Source organism: Cyanistes caeruleus, chromosome 10 (genome assembly GCF_971803275.1).
Source record: "Cyanistes caeruleus chromosome 10, bCyaCae1.hap1.1, whole genome shotgun sequence".
Taxonomy (NCBI): domain Eukaryota; kingdom Metazoa; phylum Chordata; class Aves; order Passeriformes; family Paridae; genus Cyanistes; species Cyanistes caeruleus.
Window position 1 is genome coordinate 23101003 of NC_141710.1, and position 17212 is coordinate 23118214.

General features: G+C 39.1%; 1 long non-coding RNA gene across 2 annotated transcripts in view; it reads right to left on the bottom strand.

Annotated features, from left to right (window-relative positions):
• LOC147651380 (uncharacterized) overlaps nt 1-17212 on the bottom strand; it is a 54378-nt gene that overhangs the window by 18258 nt on the left and 18908 nt on the right. For both annotated transcript variants that reach the window (XR_015274335.1, XR_015274334.1), the window contains exon 2: nt 7665-7712. This is a non-coding gene — a long non-coding RNA (uncharacterized LOC147651380). The remainder of the gene's footprint in view (nt 1-7664; nt 7713-17212) is intronic.

The following is a 17212-nucleotide window of genomic DNA, read 5'->3' on the forward strand; positions in this document are numbered from 1 at the left end:
AAGCAGCTGCTGAACCAGTGGCTGTTTGACCAATATCCCTGCTCCAACAACTCCAAATCACAGGAATTAGTCTGGATCCCAGAAATTTTCCCAGGAAATTTACCTGACCTCTGCCTTTCCACCCCCTGTTCCAGGAGAATTCCATTTCAAATCTTCCTTTTAATTGCCTGGATCTCATTTGAAATCAATCCTTTCGCTTTCCCCTTCCGTGTTTCTAATATTGTTGCCAAAGGATCAGGACAATTTCAAATAATTATCTTTTAATTAAGGCTGATTTTCAGTGGAAGTCGAGCACAGCCGCTTAACAACTTCCACATCAGTCCCCAAATAAGTTCCCTGTGATTATCTGGAGCCTCAAAAGCAGCAGAAACGAGACATTGGTGTCATCTCTGCTGAGTTCTTTACAAAAAGAGTGAAGAACTCATTTCTGAGTCACAGAAATGAGGAAAATCAGGACAGACAGAAAAAAAAAAAAACAACCCAAAATTCACCACAGTCTAAAACAGCTATTTTAAATATTTTGATCATTTTTGGTGGGAAATAACAGCATTTTACAGGATGACAAAATAGTCACACAAATATTTCAGTTCTCTCGTAAACATCCATTTAAGGGTGCTGGTTATGGTTTGATTTTCATTTCCCAGCAGTTTTTCCAAGGATTTACCTGTTCAATGCTTTCTTTTTTAGAGCTTTTTAATTTTTTTTTTGCATATCAGCTGTGAGGGGCCTCGAGGCAGAGCTCAGACAAAGAGGGGGAGATCCCCCAAAAACGTGGAGTCTGGAATATTGGGCAGCTCCAAAGAAACACCAGCACTGCCAGATTTCCTGGAGATCACTCTGAAAATTCAGGAAATACTCCTGTAAATGCTTTTCCTACCTCCTGTGGGTGCCCCAAATCTCCAGCCAAAAGGCACAGCCATTCTCAGCAGCTGCTCTTCAAAAATCAAGATTTCCAGCCCAAAATCCTATTGCTTTGCTCCTTTGAAGGGTTTTCAAGGAGGGATCCCAAAGACCCCTTACAAAGATCCCTTTTTTATCTAAGTTCCTTGGATATCTCTCCATTCTTTTCATGGATGCAGAGGTTCACCAGTGCTGAGACTCACTGGGAATGAAAATCAAACATCTTAATTAGTCCCATAGCCACTAATCACTTGATTATCTTCATTTCCTGAAACTAAAATCATTTCATTTCAAATTTTGGGGATTTTTGTGCCCAGCAAGACATGAGCTTGAATTAGAAGATAGAGTTCAGGAGGAAGAACAAGGAATTTCCCAGAAAAACTTTTTGTTTGGAATACAAGGATGTGAAACCCCATATCCTGAATTAGGGAAGTGCTTTTGCTCCCAGAAGGAAGAACATTCCTGTTGCTCCTGGACCAAAATTGCCATAGGAATCCATGGATTTTTTTTTGCAGCAACAGTGGGGTTTTGAGGGACATGGCATCATTCCTGAAGAGAATATCCCTGGAAGTGGAGTGCCAAGGTTTGGAGGAGTGTTTGGCACAAAGACAGAGCATCTGGCGTTTAATGCAAGCAAATCGAGCGGCTCTTACTGGAGACATCCTACTGCGCCCATCCCAAGTCCAGCCTGAAAGAATTCCCTCTGGATTTGTGCCTGGAAGAAATGGGTTGAATATTTACACCTTCAGTTTCAGCCAGGTGCATTGGAATGATGGATTCCAGGTAAAATTTGAGTGGATATTTCATTAATTCAGAGTTTCTGTCCCCAACCTCTGGGATCTCAGCGTGTCCATCTTTCACACGTGGTCACCTGTCCTCTTTCCCATCATCCCTGGGGTTTCTATTATTTTTTTCAATCTCAGTTTCTCTGGTTTGAATTATTAATTATATTATAATAAATCTTTATGTATAAATATTCAGGCAATTTCTGCCTGGATCCAGAAGGGTTTCCAGATGTTCCAAAGCTCTCTCGTCCTGGAGATCATTCCCAGGTTGTGCTGCCCATGCCCCCTGATGGAAAAGTTCTCCAAGTAGAGTTCACAAATAAATAACACATAAATAAATAATGATAAAGAGTCATATTAATTAGTATTAATTTGAATTATTCAAATGTACCCGGAAGTACCTACAGAACAGAATTTACAATCCCAAACCAAGAGAAGTTTAGGAAAGGGCTGGAATTTGATGGCCTTAAAGGTCCCTGCCAACCTAAACCATTCAAAGATCCAAATCACGGCTTGGATCCCATCAAAGCCAAGTTTTTCCCTGAGTTTGCTGGAATTTCCTGGGTGTTCAGGCAATGTTCCACAGCTGGGAAGGATTTTCCATGCCCTGAACACCTCTCAGATTCCAGGCATGGGATGCTTTGCTCTGAGCACAGCCCAGCTCTTCACGTTCAACATCCCCATCCTGCAGCTTCATTTCTTCCCCCACTAAAACCAAACAAACAAAACAATTCCTTACCCTGTAATTTTCAACCTCTGGGTTTCCTTCACCTCTTTATTCCAACTCCACCTGCTAAAATCCAGCATCCAAGGCAAACAACCCAGACTGAATTTCCTGTGGAACGGTGTTGGGATCACTGAACCTTCGGCTCCATCACGTCCATCAGACCTGGCTCCTTTTCCAGGATGGAACCCAAGAAATCCCAGCCCAGGAGCCTGGACAGGGAGATCATTTCCCTTCACCTCCAGAAACACTTGAAATTATTCCGAAACTCTCCCTGCAGTCCTTGCCAATGTGGGAAATGATCCAAAAATCAACATTTTTGGCTCCTAACCCAAAATTCAGACATCTCTCTTGACTATAATTCTCTCTTGTCCTGTCCTCCAGGCCTATAAGCACCCAACCCATTCCTGGAAATTTAAATTAGAATTTTCCTTTTAGCTCATCCTCGATGCAACGAGCAAAGTTACACCTTCCAATTTGCAGAGAATTTGGGGTTAATTATTTTAAATTAGAGATAAATTTATATTACAACGTTCCTTTCAACTCATCTTTGATTTAACAAAGTAAGTTCCATTTCCAATTTGCTGAGAAGTTGCCTTTAATTATCTTAAATTGGAGACAAATTCTTTTTACCTTCCTATATTTCATCCCGTGGTTTTTGTGGTTGGAATGAGGGATTTATTTCCATACTTCAGCTTAAAAGAGAGATGTTATGAACCACAGGCTTGGAATCAGTGTCAAAATGTTTCAGCTATTTTTATGCTAAACATCATCTCTATGGAAACGCCACAGTTAAATTTAATGTGAATTTTCAGGGATTTTTCTTGCAGTACAGAACAGCAGTAGAGTCCAGGCTGGGTTCAATGGGAAAAAAAATAAGATTTTAGGTGTTTGCACTGACTTAGGAAATATTGAACCAAAATAATTTTTATCTCTGAGATTTTAACCACACTCAGACAAGTGACTCCCATCACACCAGTAAAAAAGTATGGCAAAATGGACCAAACACACTGAAATTCCTTTATAATTTAAATATAAATTTAAATTTTATAATTAAAACACCAGCCAGATCCAGCTTTTTCCAGAAGAAATATTTGAGGTTTTTGGCCCTTATTTTTACAGAATAATTTGAATTTCAAGGCTTTGTTCTTATGGATCACAGGACAAGCAGGTGAGCTCAGCATCTCTGGCCCATCCTGGGGGAATTTCTATTTTTCCAGGATAATCAGAGTCTTCCCTCCCCTGATTGGATCACTGGGAATATTCTACAGGGCCAGTCAGCACCTCTGTGTCAGAACTAAGAGCAAATCAGATCAGGGAGCTCAAAATTAGTAAAATCTGGGCAGTTTTTTGCTTCCAGGATCAAAATTCCAGCAATGTTTCAGGTTGCCAAAGTATCAACAATGTGGGTGGGTCCTGGGGAATGAACTAAAATAAAAGAAATTAATTTTTTTAAAAAATTTAGAAAAAATAAATAAAAATATAAATAAATATTTTAATAACTAAAAATAAAAATATTAAAATAAATAAATAATTTAACAATCACTTAGAAAAAATAAAATTAAATAAAAATATAAATAAATAAATAAAATAATAAAAAATAAAATAATAAAATTAAATAAAATTAAATAAAATTAAATAAAATAAAGCTCTGACAATTGGAAAGATACTGTATGGACCATCACATTTTACACCCTGAGACAAAGCAAACAGCTCCATATCAATAAAGTTTTAACGTGATTTTTCTGCCACAAGCAACAGTAAATTCTACACAAAATCCTGTGCTTTGCTAATAAATCATATTTGTGGAAAGAACCTAAAAATCCCCATTCTCCACCTGAAAACTTTCTGTTGTTTATCACTCAATAAACAACATTTAAATCAACAACCTTGACAAAACCAAAGTACATTTTAAATCAGAATAAAAACTGTAAAACCTCATTCCAAACCCTGCATCTTTGCAGAGCAGGCCTGGAGGAAAGAAAGGGGGGAAAAAGGCAGGATTCAGTTAATATTTAATGGAATTTTTTCCCTATTTTCACATGGGGTATCCCAGTAGCAGCTCTCAGGACTGGAGTGTTTTGATAGGAAGCATCCATCAAGTTAATTACTGAAATTATGACCTTGGTCCCAGGCTGTGCCAGGAGCGCTGGAAGGAGCCCCAGGTGAGGGTGACGAAGAATCACCTTCAGCTGGAGATCCAAAAAAATCAAAAAAACTTTCTTGAAAAACCTGGAGCTGGCTGATATTTTAATTTTAAGAGCATTTTAATATTTTTTCTACATTTTGTCACAATTTTTATGTGCTGGGTGTGGCTTGTCTGGGTGTGGTTAATTAAAAACACAAAGATAAAAGTGGTTATGGTTAAGATATTTTCTAAGTCGGTGCAGACACCTAAAATCCTATTTTTTCTTCCCATTAAACCCCCAGGATGAGAGAATATTTGGAACATCTGGAAACCCTTCTGGATCCAGGCAGAAATTTGCAGTTGTGCAACAGCAAATGTAGAGAATTCTGAATTTAAGGGAGGAAACGCTCAGTGCTCTCCATTTGACACATTCCCTGTGTCCTGTCCCTCCATCCCTTTGTCCTAAATCCCTCTCCAGCTCTCCTGGAGCCCCTTCAGGCCCTGGCAGGGGCTCTGAGCTCTCTTTGCCTTCATCACACTCTCATTAATGAAGATTTTCCTGCAATTTCTGCCTGGATCCAGAAGGGTTTCCAGCTGTTCCAAAGCTCTCTCATCCTGGAGGTCATTCCCAGGTTGTGCTGCCCACACCCCCTGAGGTAAAATTCTCCAAGTAGGGTTCACAAACCATTATCTGAAGATGAAATATTTTTCCTTTTCCTCTTAAAATATCACTTAAGGAACAAGGATTCAGTTATTTAGCTTGGACAAGTCTGGGAGAATCCTAAAAACCCATCCTCTCATGCCACATTTCCAGGCCTTCTGTATTTTGTGTCCCTTAAAAGTTCTTAATATTGTTGATAATAGGAAAGTTTTTGCCAAGTTCTCTGTACTAAATATTTCAGGAGCAAACAGAGTTCGGAAAAACCTTTGTCCTTTCCAGTAAAGCTTTTTTTGTTTTGTTGTTTTCAATTTTCATTCATTTTTAGCATCTGGACAGGGTAAATAATTTCTAAGCATCCCAAGGATGTCCATACAGCACAAGGGAAAGGTTTTTTGGGGGGTTTTCCCCTCTTTTTTTAATCAGGTATTCTCAACAGAGAATTTTTACAAACTGGTGTTAGACACAGTGCTGTAGGAGGCCTGGGAGAAAGTTTCTATTTGGAAATACACTGTGCATATCAGCAATGAATAAAACATAGCCCTTTGTGTGCACATTATATCATGGAGCATGACTAATCTCGGGATACATTCTGCCTTCTCTCAATTCCAAAAAAAAATAAAAAAAGTAGCAGATTAGCTGGAGTTGCCATTAATAAAAGCTAGATTGTCACCTTAAGACTGAGTTAAAAATGAAATAAAACACAGGGGCTGCTGAAGGCTGTTCCTGTTGGCTGCCCAGCCCATCAGGATTAATATTTCTGTAAACCTGAAACCTTCATTCTACCAGAGTTTTAAGTTTTTTTTCCATTATCATTTACCATTATCCTCGTTGGTAGGGTAAGAAAAAAGTCATTCAGACCTTCCTGAGGACTCTTTAAAAACTCCTTAAATCATGCTTAACTAAAAAAGGATCATTTTTAAGGGTCTGGGCTTAGATCTTTCTTTTCTGATTGGAAAGTTTTAGGCCAGGTTGGAAGGAGCTTTGGGTGATGAGGGATAGTGGGAAATGTCCCTGCCAGTGGAACGAGGTGAATTTAGGATCCCTCCCAACCCAAACCTGTGATTCCACAGACACAGATTTGCTTCAGCACCTCCAGAGGTTGAGGATTTCACCCAAACCTGTTTGCAAACCCCTGAGAAGGGCCAGGAATTTTCCCCCTGGACCCTCAGGACAGAACTGGGCTGGAGGAGCAGCACCGAGTCCTGGATGAGTCCTGGAAAACCAGGGAACTCTGTGCTGTCCCTGGGAAAGGGAGAAGCCACCCCAGCAGGTACCAGTGCAAACACTGCACTTCAGTTGCCAAGCAACACCCTCATCCTCCAAAATTCCTGTTCAAGCAGCAATAAAATCACTTGTTCAAAGGGACTGGAAAACAAAAACAAGTTGTGGCTCTGCCGCCCTGATTTGCTGGGTGAAGTGAAGGAGAACAGAGTCTCAGACCCACCCAGGGTTTAGCTGAACACAAATAGAAATCACATTATGAAATTCGAGATGCCAAAGATGTGATTTCCTCCTCACACGAGCAAGGAGGTGCAGAGCTGCAGGGATTAATGTTCCAAAATCTGCTTTGGAGAGGGGGAAATCTCCCAAACCAGCCCTGGGGAGGAGCCAGCTCCACTCCAGCCAGCCAGCCCATCCTGATGAGCCTCAAAATATTGTTTTACTCCTGATTGGGGGGCAGAAATTCCAGGAATTATTTCGGCAAAGTGATCAAAGCTGAGTGATTACAGTCAAACATCTACAGAGGGGATCCCAGAATGGGAGGGGACATTAAAAACCACCCAGTGCCACCCCTGCCGTGGCAGGGACACTTCCCATTATCCCAGGCTGCTCCAAGCCCCAGTGTCCAGCCTGACCTTGGGCATTCCAGGGATCCAGAGGCAGCCACAGCTGCTCTGGGCACCTGTGCCAGGGCATTCCCACCATCCCAGGCAGGAATTCTGTCCAAATATCCCATCTTTCCCTAATTTTTGTTAGTTTGAAGCCATTCTCCTGGTCCTGTCCCCCCATCCTTTGTCATTTGTTTCTCCATCTCCTCAGCTCCCTCAGGCACTGGGAGCTTCCCTTTTCCAGGCTTGGAGCAGCCTGGGATAGTGGAAGGTGTCCCTGCCCACGGCAGGATGGTTTTTATTGTCCCTCCCAACCCATTCCATGCAAGAATCCCAAGTAATTAATCCTCCTCAAGGCTTTAATGAGCATTTTTTTCCCCAGGAAAAATCCAGTTGTTGCTATTTCTGTCCGTGTCTGTGACCCTCCCAACTCATCCTTGTGGGATGGCAAGGGGAATTTCCATATGGAAAATAAGTTTGGCATTAACCTGCATTTTCTGGATGGCAGAAGTTCTCTCCCTCTCGTGCTCCCCGCCACCATTTGCTGAGAGCCAAGCAAGGATCATCAAGGATTTCAAAAATCCCAAATGTCTCCACCACAACGTTTGGAACCATATGGCACCATCGGATTTCTTACCAGCTCCTTGCTCCACGTGTCTCCAGGGTGACAATTATCCAATTATCCCTGGAAAACAGGGAGCAAAGCATATGTTAGACAAAGAAATAGGCAATAAATTTTTATTATTAAAATTAATTTTTATTATTTTAATATTTTATTATTAAAATTACTACTATTATTAATAATAATAATAAAATTCCCACATGATACACATTTCAAAAAAACCATGAAGAAAACAGACCAAGAATTTTGCCAGACAGCACAAATGAGGAAAATCAAAGTCACCTCCATAACTCCATGGGATGACAGCAAAACGTTCTTGGTTATTCCATTTATTTGTTCTGATTGGCAGAGATTCAGGACTTCAAAAAAAAAGATTTAAAAATAAAGGTTTGGATGCAACCTTTCCATAGCAAAAAATAAGATTTTGAGGTAATGAATAAATCTTTATCCAGTGTTACAATAAGGACAAACAAACAGCAAAACCCAATAAAACCAAATCATGTCAAAAATCAATGGAAATTCGGAGCCTGGTTGAAAAATCTGATTTTTTTTTCATATACAAAAAAGGTCAGTTGATATTTCCCAGCATTTCAGAAACACATGAAGGGCTGGAAACAGAGAAAGGGGAATCACATTTCTGACTTGGGGATGTTTTCAGAGGCATCCAAGAAAAATAACAAGAATTCTGCTCTTATTTTCACAATTTGCACCTCTCTGTAGCATCAGGTTCATAACTGAACTGTGCACACCCAGGAATTATTTAAATCCTGGGATGGGGATAACAAAACACACACAGCAATTACTCAGATCCTGGGATAGGGATTAAAAAGGCCCAAAATGGCAGGTTTAAAACACCAAAAACAATCAAAACCACAACTTATCAAAGCACTGAAATTCTCTAAGTCATTATTCAAAATTCAAAAGCAGATTCAAGAAATTCTTAAATTAAATCTCCCTTAATTTAAGATAAAATTCCTCAGTCTGCTGAAGCAGTTTGGAGCCTTTTAGGTGCAGATCCACACCAGGCCAGGATTTTTGCCAGAGAAGGAAAATAATCCCTAGAAATCCTCCAGGAAAACAAACAAATCCGTGACTGCTCCTTTTGCTGCCTGGCTCCTTCATTCTTCATGATCTAATCAAATGTTTATCCTGACATCACCTGCCAAAACCGAACTTAGGCAAGGCCTAAACCAATTTAAATGTCAATTCCTTGGATTTAGCAGAGGGAGCAGATGCATGGGAAAGCAGAATTGCCACATCCCCTCCACTTCAGAGCCACCTTTAAAGCTAAAAATACAATTTGATTTTTGTGCTGAGAGCTGAGACAAAGCTTTCTTGCCATCCAAAGGAGATCCAACCCTTTCCGGGGATCCCATCTGGATATTTGGATTATTTGCTGACCTACCTGAAGCATCAGCTCTGCAGCAAAGGGATTTCTGGTTGCCAGAGCTCAGCAAAAGTGTTCAAATATAATAAAATGAAAAGGAATTCACAGGTTAAAATAAGGAAAAGCCTAAGATAGATTAGGAAATGAGTATGGGAAAAATGTTCATCCGCATCCAGTGCTGTGGTGAGGTTGAATTATGCTTTGTGTATAAGTAAAAATAATAATAAATCTTTTTTTAGATTAGCACTGCTTTCAAAATTAGAGGATTGATTCTGAAAATGAAGGAAAAGTGTCTGAAAAACATTGAAGAAAATACAATTAAAGAGTTTTTGAGCTACAAGTTCCCTACAATGTTCTTTTGCTATCAAACTCCCCATGGAGTTGGGTGTCTCTAAGAAATAAATATGGCTCAGTTAAGCATTGTTAATTGTTTTTGTTATAATTTATCTGGGATCTGTATCTGCTCCCGGTGATCCAGGTGAGATTAATCCACATGTTCCACCATGGAATTTAGGGTAGGAGCAGGGAGAGGAGGGACATGAGGGAAAGGAGCAAGATAAATATTAACTGAGGGAAACCAGAAATTGGGATTTATTACAGCTTTTTTCCAGCAGCCGCAGCTCAATTCCCGCCTGTCCAAGGAATTCCCAATCCCAAAAAGAGCCTGAGGGATCAGACCAGCCCCACCTGGCTCCACTCAGAGCAAACACCCCAACAAACCCAGGGGATTTGCAGGAATAAACCTTCAAAAGGACTCAGAATACCCAGCATTTTCAACAGCAGGGAAAAGCAAGAGTTTTCCCTCTCCCTCAGGTGTTTCCTGGGACAAACCATCTTCAAGCCATAAAATATTCCCAAGGGAAAGAGAGGAACAAAATCTGGGTCTTCAGTAAGCGAGGCAAGTGTGAAAGCTCATCCCAAAAGTTAATTCATAGCTGGAGTCACAAATAAAATAACAATAAAATAATAAAATAATTATTGGAATATCCCAACTTGAGCCCTGCAGCTCCCAGCACGTTACTGGGACAGGGAAAGAGCTTTGAGCTTTAAAGAGAAATTATACAAGAAATAATAAAATTCAGATGAAATAAGGGATAATCAAATTCTCACGGCCAGCATTTAAAACTAGCAATAAGAGCAATTTTAGCACCTCACTGGCCTAAATAATTTTGGGGAAAGTTCAGGATGTGAAAGGAAAATTAAACTTTACAACCTCACTGCTATTCCTGGTTTTACTCTGTTTTCATTCCAGGGCTGAACTCGAGTTAAAAGCTGTGGTCCCATGAAGAGCTTCTCTTCCAGGGATGTGAGGAATGTTTATTCCTTGGGAAAAGGAAAGAGGGATTGGGCCAGGAGGCACCGACTGGGATTTTTGGGAGCTGGACAGAGAGCAAATGAAGAAAATAAAACCTCATTTGTGAGGCAGAAGTGCCACCTTGTGCTTGAACACCACAGTTCAGCAGGGGGCCGGGGACAGATATTCAGATTATCACTATCTCTCCCTCCCAAAACATCTTCAACCTCTGGAAAAAAAAGTATTTGAATGAAATCAGTTGAAAATCCACAGATTGTCATGAGCGGGTGGCACAAGCTCGCAAATCAAACCAAAAAAAAAAATCAATGTTTCCGGCCCTCAGGATTCCTGTGTTTAATCCAAATTCTAAATGAGAATTACATTTCCTACTTCGCTGTCCTATCATTCATCAAATAACCACTAATTATCAGATGTATAAAATTGCATCTTCAAGGAAATTACTTTCCTTAAACAATTTCTGTGATTATCCACAAATATCATGTGGGAAGGAATATTCCATTTTCAAATGAGAGCATTAAGAGGACGTTGATGGGGTCAAATATAAAATTAAAGATTATCTTCCTTGCACAGATTATAAATTTAAGAAAAAGTTTAGGAAAGTTCTCTCTCTCTCTGTATTGGAAATTACCTTTTCACATTCAGGTCATGAAATCCCCAAAATGCATTAAAATTATTGTGAGGGAAATCCAGTAGAATTTCTCATATAAAGAATGTTTTTATTAAATATTTACATGAGAATATGCTCAGCACATCTGGATTTCCCATTTTCTGTAGACACATCAAATCAGCTATTCCCATTGCCCAATTTCAAATATATTCAAATTATCACGCTCTGGATGTGATCCAGCTATACAAAAATAATCACGATATGGCAAGAGAGAGGAATTAAGAGAAGTAGTAAAAAAATATGATGAAAGAAAAATTACTGAAAAATATGTTCCTCTTTTTTCATGCATTTTTTCTTCCCCATCCAAGAAATATTCACCTGTTAAGGTTTTTATAATAAGATAATAGAAGAGTAGATTTAGGGTGATAAGAGGACACTTAGTAGGAAATAATAAATATATCAAGAGGCCACCGTACAACAAATGAGAAGTTAAAAAAAAATGGATTAAAATACATGGTAAATTTACTAAAAGTTAAATTCTTCTAATAAATTTGGTCATTCAAGCAACCTGGACATGCAGGCTGGTTGGTGAGTGCAGGATTGGATTTCATTTATCTCAGTGAAAAAGCTATTTGGGTGAAAAGTCCCTTTAAGCAGATTTGGGGTCATAAAACCTTGACCAAACAAGACATTTTCCCTAATATCCAACCTAAACCTCCTCTTTTGCAACTTGAAGCTCTCTTCTCTTATCCTGTCCTTTGTTGATGGGAAAAAAGATCCAAACAGACTCCAAAGTGGATCCAAAGTCAACTTTTCCCAAAGGGATAACCAAGGAACGAGGAGCACCACGACCTCATGGTGAAAAGTTAGTGGCAAATCACGTGGGTGCTTTAAATAGTAAAATATTGAAGGTTATTTCTATCAAATAAAGTCGTTGCTAATTTGATCCATCAGCTCTGTGGAATCCAAATTACAGACCTGTCCCAGCCCAGGAAAATTCAAAGTAATGCAATTATCCTTTTAGACTATATAAAGCCTCCCATCACCATGGCATCCAGATTTATCCTTTCAGGTGCTTAAATAGACACCTTCACCTCAGATGTGCATCAGAGAGAAACTTCTACACTCTTTCCTCAAAATGACTCCCTGGAAATATTCATAAATTTCACCTGTGGTTGTGTAGGTCTCATTGGCACCTTCGTTTTTAAAGGATTAAAAAATAAAACTCAACAAAGTCAGCAAACCCCAAAGGAATTTTGCTTGATTGTGAGGACTTTTACACAGAAGAAGCAGGGATTACATGGCCAAATCTACATCAAATGTGAAGAAGTTTTCCCTGATATCCAATCTAAACCTTCCCTGGCACAATTTCCTCACATCCAGTCACTTTAACCTGGGAGAAGGAGTCAGCTCCCACCTGGCTTCAACCTCCTTTTGGGAACTGAAGAGAGCAAATATCAGTAGAAATATATTGAAAACCATCACATGGCCTTCTGTGGCCAAGGAGGTGTTGTTTGAGCTCCAAAAATCAGTCACATTTATAAATATATCAATCTGGGCTCTGTTATCAGCACCATGCTCTAAATGGTGCCAACAATTTGAGCAGCTTTTAACAGAATAGAAACAAAAATCCATTGTGCAGCAGAAGTCCAGCTCAGGAATGGGCATGTGGACATTTGGGAATGGATATATGGAATGGAACACGTGGATGTTTTTGTTCAGAGATTCAGGATATCAGTAAAGATGTATTTTGATATTTGAAAACAATAAAATCATAGAATGGGTTGGGACTGGAAAAGATCTTAAAGATTGCCTAATTCCAACCCATTCCATGGGCAGAGACACCTTCCACTAGACCAGGGTGCTCCAAGCTCCATCCAGCCTGGCCTTGCACACTTCAAGAGATGGAAAAAAATATTGTTTTAGTTCAACAAAGACATCCTGAGACCCAAAAAAGTACATTTAAGTACTATTAAGAACTTAAAAGATTTAAGAACACACTCTAATTAACCAGGGTACAGACAGAAAAATACAAATCCTTTCCTTATCCCACTCATCCACAATCATCTCCCTTAATCCCTGGACTAAAACAGGTTTTAATGCAGATATTCAGGTAAGAGCAATACCAACCAAAAACATTTCCATGAGCTAAACAATTTCAGATCAAAAAATACTGAGATTGAAGACAGCAATTATCCCAAAGTTCCAACCAGAAATGAGGTTCCCAAAAAATCAAGAGCTGGCAGTTTGGAGTTGTTAAGAGTGGAGCACGTGGCTGTAAAACCCCTGTGGTGCAAAAGCCACATAATAACAGGAGGTTTTTGGCAGAGGATGAGGAGTTTCTTCCCCCATCCTGCAGAAAAATTTAATGAGCAAAACATTCCCAAAAAACCTGTTAGGTTAAATCAGCAACTCTTCTTAACCTCCAGTATTTATTTGCAAAGCTTGCTGGAGTGAAAAATGGATAAAGCTGAAGCTCCCATAAAACTTGTGAGTTGAACAAAGGAAGAATAGGGAAAATAATTGGCTATAAATATGCCATACGGATTTTTCCTCTTTTTTTTGAGGATTTTTATGGGCTTGGATGAGCTCTCGACAGATAAAATTGAGAAATATTCCCCTCACTTAAAGGGGAAAAAAAATATCAACCCAAAATGTTGTTCAAGGGGTAAATAGAAGCAATTCCCAAAAAGCCATAACAGCAGAAGGATTGCTTAGTAACCTCCCTGGATTTTTGATTTTGCCACATCATTTTGCCAGGCAGCACAATTCCCAGCCTTGCTGATATTTCAGGATGCATCTCTTCAGTGGAGACAGGGGTTTAAAGCAAATTTTGGGGGGCAGAGGAGGTTTGGATGTGCAGCTTTTCGTGCAGGGGAGGCACAGCTGGAGGAATTCCCTGCTCCTCACGAGCATCACCCCCAGCTCCTCACCTGCTGCACCCCAAAGGGAATTTCAGCATTTCAAAATCCTAATTCTAAGGAAATCTCGTTTTTTAATTCCATCTAACCCTGCTGATTTGAGTGATCCTGGTGTTTAAACTTAGGAAATCCTCATCAAAGGACCCTCTGGAAAGGTGAAGAGTTTCCACTCAGGATCTGTCCCAAATTCCCTGTCAGCACCACAGCAGGAGATGCCAGGGAAGCCGTGCTGATGAGTTTGGGAATGCCAGCATAAAGAAATTCCCAAAATCTTCCAGCTTTGTGCAATAGCCAAAAATTAAAGGAAAATATAAGGAAAAAATAAGGAAACACATCATAAACCCAGCATCTTGTTAACGGTGCTTAATTAGCAGCCAGATTAATCTATAATTATTTTGTGCATTTAGATCATTAGTTGAGTGTTCATAAAGAGAAAAAATAAAATATTAAATTTCTTCAAGTCAAAGAGTAGAGGCAAAAATATTTGCAGGATTTCCAGCCCCCCCAAAAAGATGCTAAAAACCTCTGATTTTCAATTAAAAATTTTAGAGGAATCCAATCCAAGATGCGAGATCTTGGGAGAGACGATTGCTCCTGGTTTGCACTGGGGTTCATTAAATATTCCCCTCAAAAATAAACCAAAATGGGGATATAATGAAGCTGGGAAATTTGGGATTCAAATCACTTCAGCAGGTCCAATATTAAACTCCAATATTAAATAAATAGACGGAAATTCCCTCCCAGATTAATCCCCATCCCAGTCAGCTTTGAGAATGGCAAACTGGGGAAACTGGTGGAGATTTAAACACTGGAGGATCGTGGAATTAAGGAATGGATTGGGTTGGAAGGGGCCTTAAACTCATCTCATTCCAACTGCTCAAAGTTTCCTTGTCAATCCATAAAAAACTCTCCAAGAGTGGTCAGGAAAAGTGCTGGAATATCAGCATTTCCACTAAAAAAGGGAAAATAGCAATAAAAATCAACAACAGCTAAAAAAACCCAAAAAAATCTGTCAAATTATTTCATTTCATAGAGGTTTCCCTCTTTTTTTTTCACGGTAAATTAAATATTTTCACCCTCTAAAGTTGCAGTTCCCTCTATTCCAACATGAAGGGTTTCTTTCCTGCTTTTCCTACTTTGATTGTCTTTTTTGGCTCAGAAAATTAAATTTCATGGAGTTGGTCCTTATAGATTGAATGCTTTGTGCTAAACAAATGGTTCTAGTATTTGCTGGTGCTTTCAATAAATTAGAATTTGATGCTCAAGCCAATATTGAGCTGACACAAATTAGATTTACCAAGCAAATTTTTCCCCCAAATATCATCTTATCGAACAAGGGCTGTATTTTGCACCTGTCAGAAAATGTTTATTGCTTTATTTCATTAGCATGGCCTGTCAAGCTTTAATTTTAAATTGCCTGGCAGAACAGAAAAGACATTTTGCTAAGAGAGAACTCACTTTTCACAGTAAGAAACATCAGTTAATATGGAATGAAGCACCACTGGGTCTTCAGGGTAAATTTATTATTTTATATTTTTTTTTTAGCCACTAGGATTACATTTTTTCCCAATTATTTAAATGGTTAAAACCCAAGTGGAGGCAGGTTTGTGTAACAGAACTTGTCAAGTCGAAATCATAATAATAAAATTAATAATAATTATCACCTATTTTAAACCAAATGTTTTTTTTTTCAGTTCTTGCTCTGCTGCAAATATTTTCCTTCACAAGTTGGGGGCTTGCTGGTATAAAGGGAAGTTCAAAACAAACATGAAAACAAATTTGTAGATGCTGCTGCTACAGGAGATTTTTCATTTCAATGGATGAACTAAAATCCTTTTAAAAACAATTAAAAATAGCAGAATTTTCACAACATATCTGCACAATTCATCGTGTCCAAGAGGGAACTCCAGATTTTCACAGCTCTCAAGAATCCTGCTTTTGGGAGGACACTCAAACTTCTGATTCCTGCTGCCTGAAATCCACTTTTCCCATGATTTTTGATGTCTTTTGTAGAGATCAGAGCAAAGGGATTATTGAGGGGAGCAGAAGGGAGCTTCCCACCAGGGCAGGAGTCACCTGGGAAATTTGTAAATTTGGGAATTTACACTGGTGAAAATCACAGCTCCTGTCTGAGTGCAAAACCAGGAAAATTTGAGTTTCAGCCATTAAAAACCCTTAAATTTTCCATGTATTTTAAACCACAATTTCTCATTTCCATGGATTGTTGATGGTTAATCACTAAAAACCAGAGTCTATCCTCCACAAATGTTACACCTCATGAAAATAAAACCAAAAGCCCTCGTTAGCTCCTGAGGTTTTGATTTCACCCTCAGCCCCGCGCCAGGCGAGTTCCACTTTTTTGCTGCTTAATTTTAATTTCTGCCTGTTTGCATTTCTTTAAAGCCCAGCCAGCTCCGCCTCAGACACGGCATTCTCCAGGTTGTCATTCATTTCCTGCTCCTGAAGCTAATTGGCAGCACTTTCGGAAGAGAAATGCTCCTCAGGAACACCCTTCAGATATTTGTTCTTCAGAGCTCATTCACCAGCTTTACACTCATCGAGGACCAGAGATTTGGGTATAAATTAAATTAAACTGCAGCCCTAAAAGGCTGCTTAGACCACACAGAGTTCACACGCAAAAATCAAATAATATCATGTTTTTTCTGCGTTTTTCAGCTTTGAAAACCCAAAATCTGGCTAAAATTTTTAGGGGAGAGAAGAAAAGGATAAAAATGCTCCTCAAGCTGAGGAAATATGGCCGAATTCCTCCTCCAATATATTTGACTTCCTTATTATTACTTTTAAAATTCATCCACTCACGAACACCAGTGCCCAAAATCAGGACCCCTCAGCCCTATTGTATTATTATGCAAAATTTTTAATGTAAAATTTATCATGTAATTAATCAATATTTTGGATCCTGCACATCCCAATGTGCATAAAACACGTTCTGAAAAAGTACGTTGCTGTTACCAATGTTTGGAAAGCTTAATCAACCAACCAGCAAACAGCGGTGTTCATGTTTTAATAATTGAATAAATAATCGTTTATTTAATTATTAAATAATATCAATAATTCCTTTCTACTCCCAACAAAAATAATTTTAAATAATTCCTTTCTACTCCTAAAGCCTTAAGGATCCCCAGCTCCCAGGCTGTGCCACCCTGCTGCTGTTCATATATTTTTTATTTTTTGCTAAAACCAAACATATTTTCATATGATCTGAATGCAGGGAGACAGGGTAGGAAAGAAAAGGATATTTACAAGGAGCACAAGCATTTTATCATTTCTCTGATCCCACTTTTCATATTGAACTCTTGCCCTGCTGGGTGG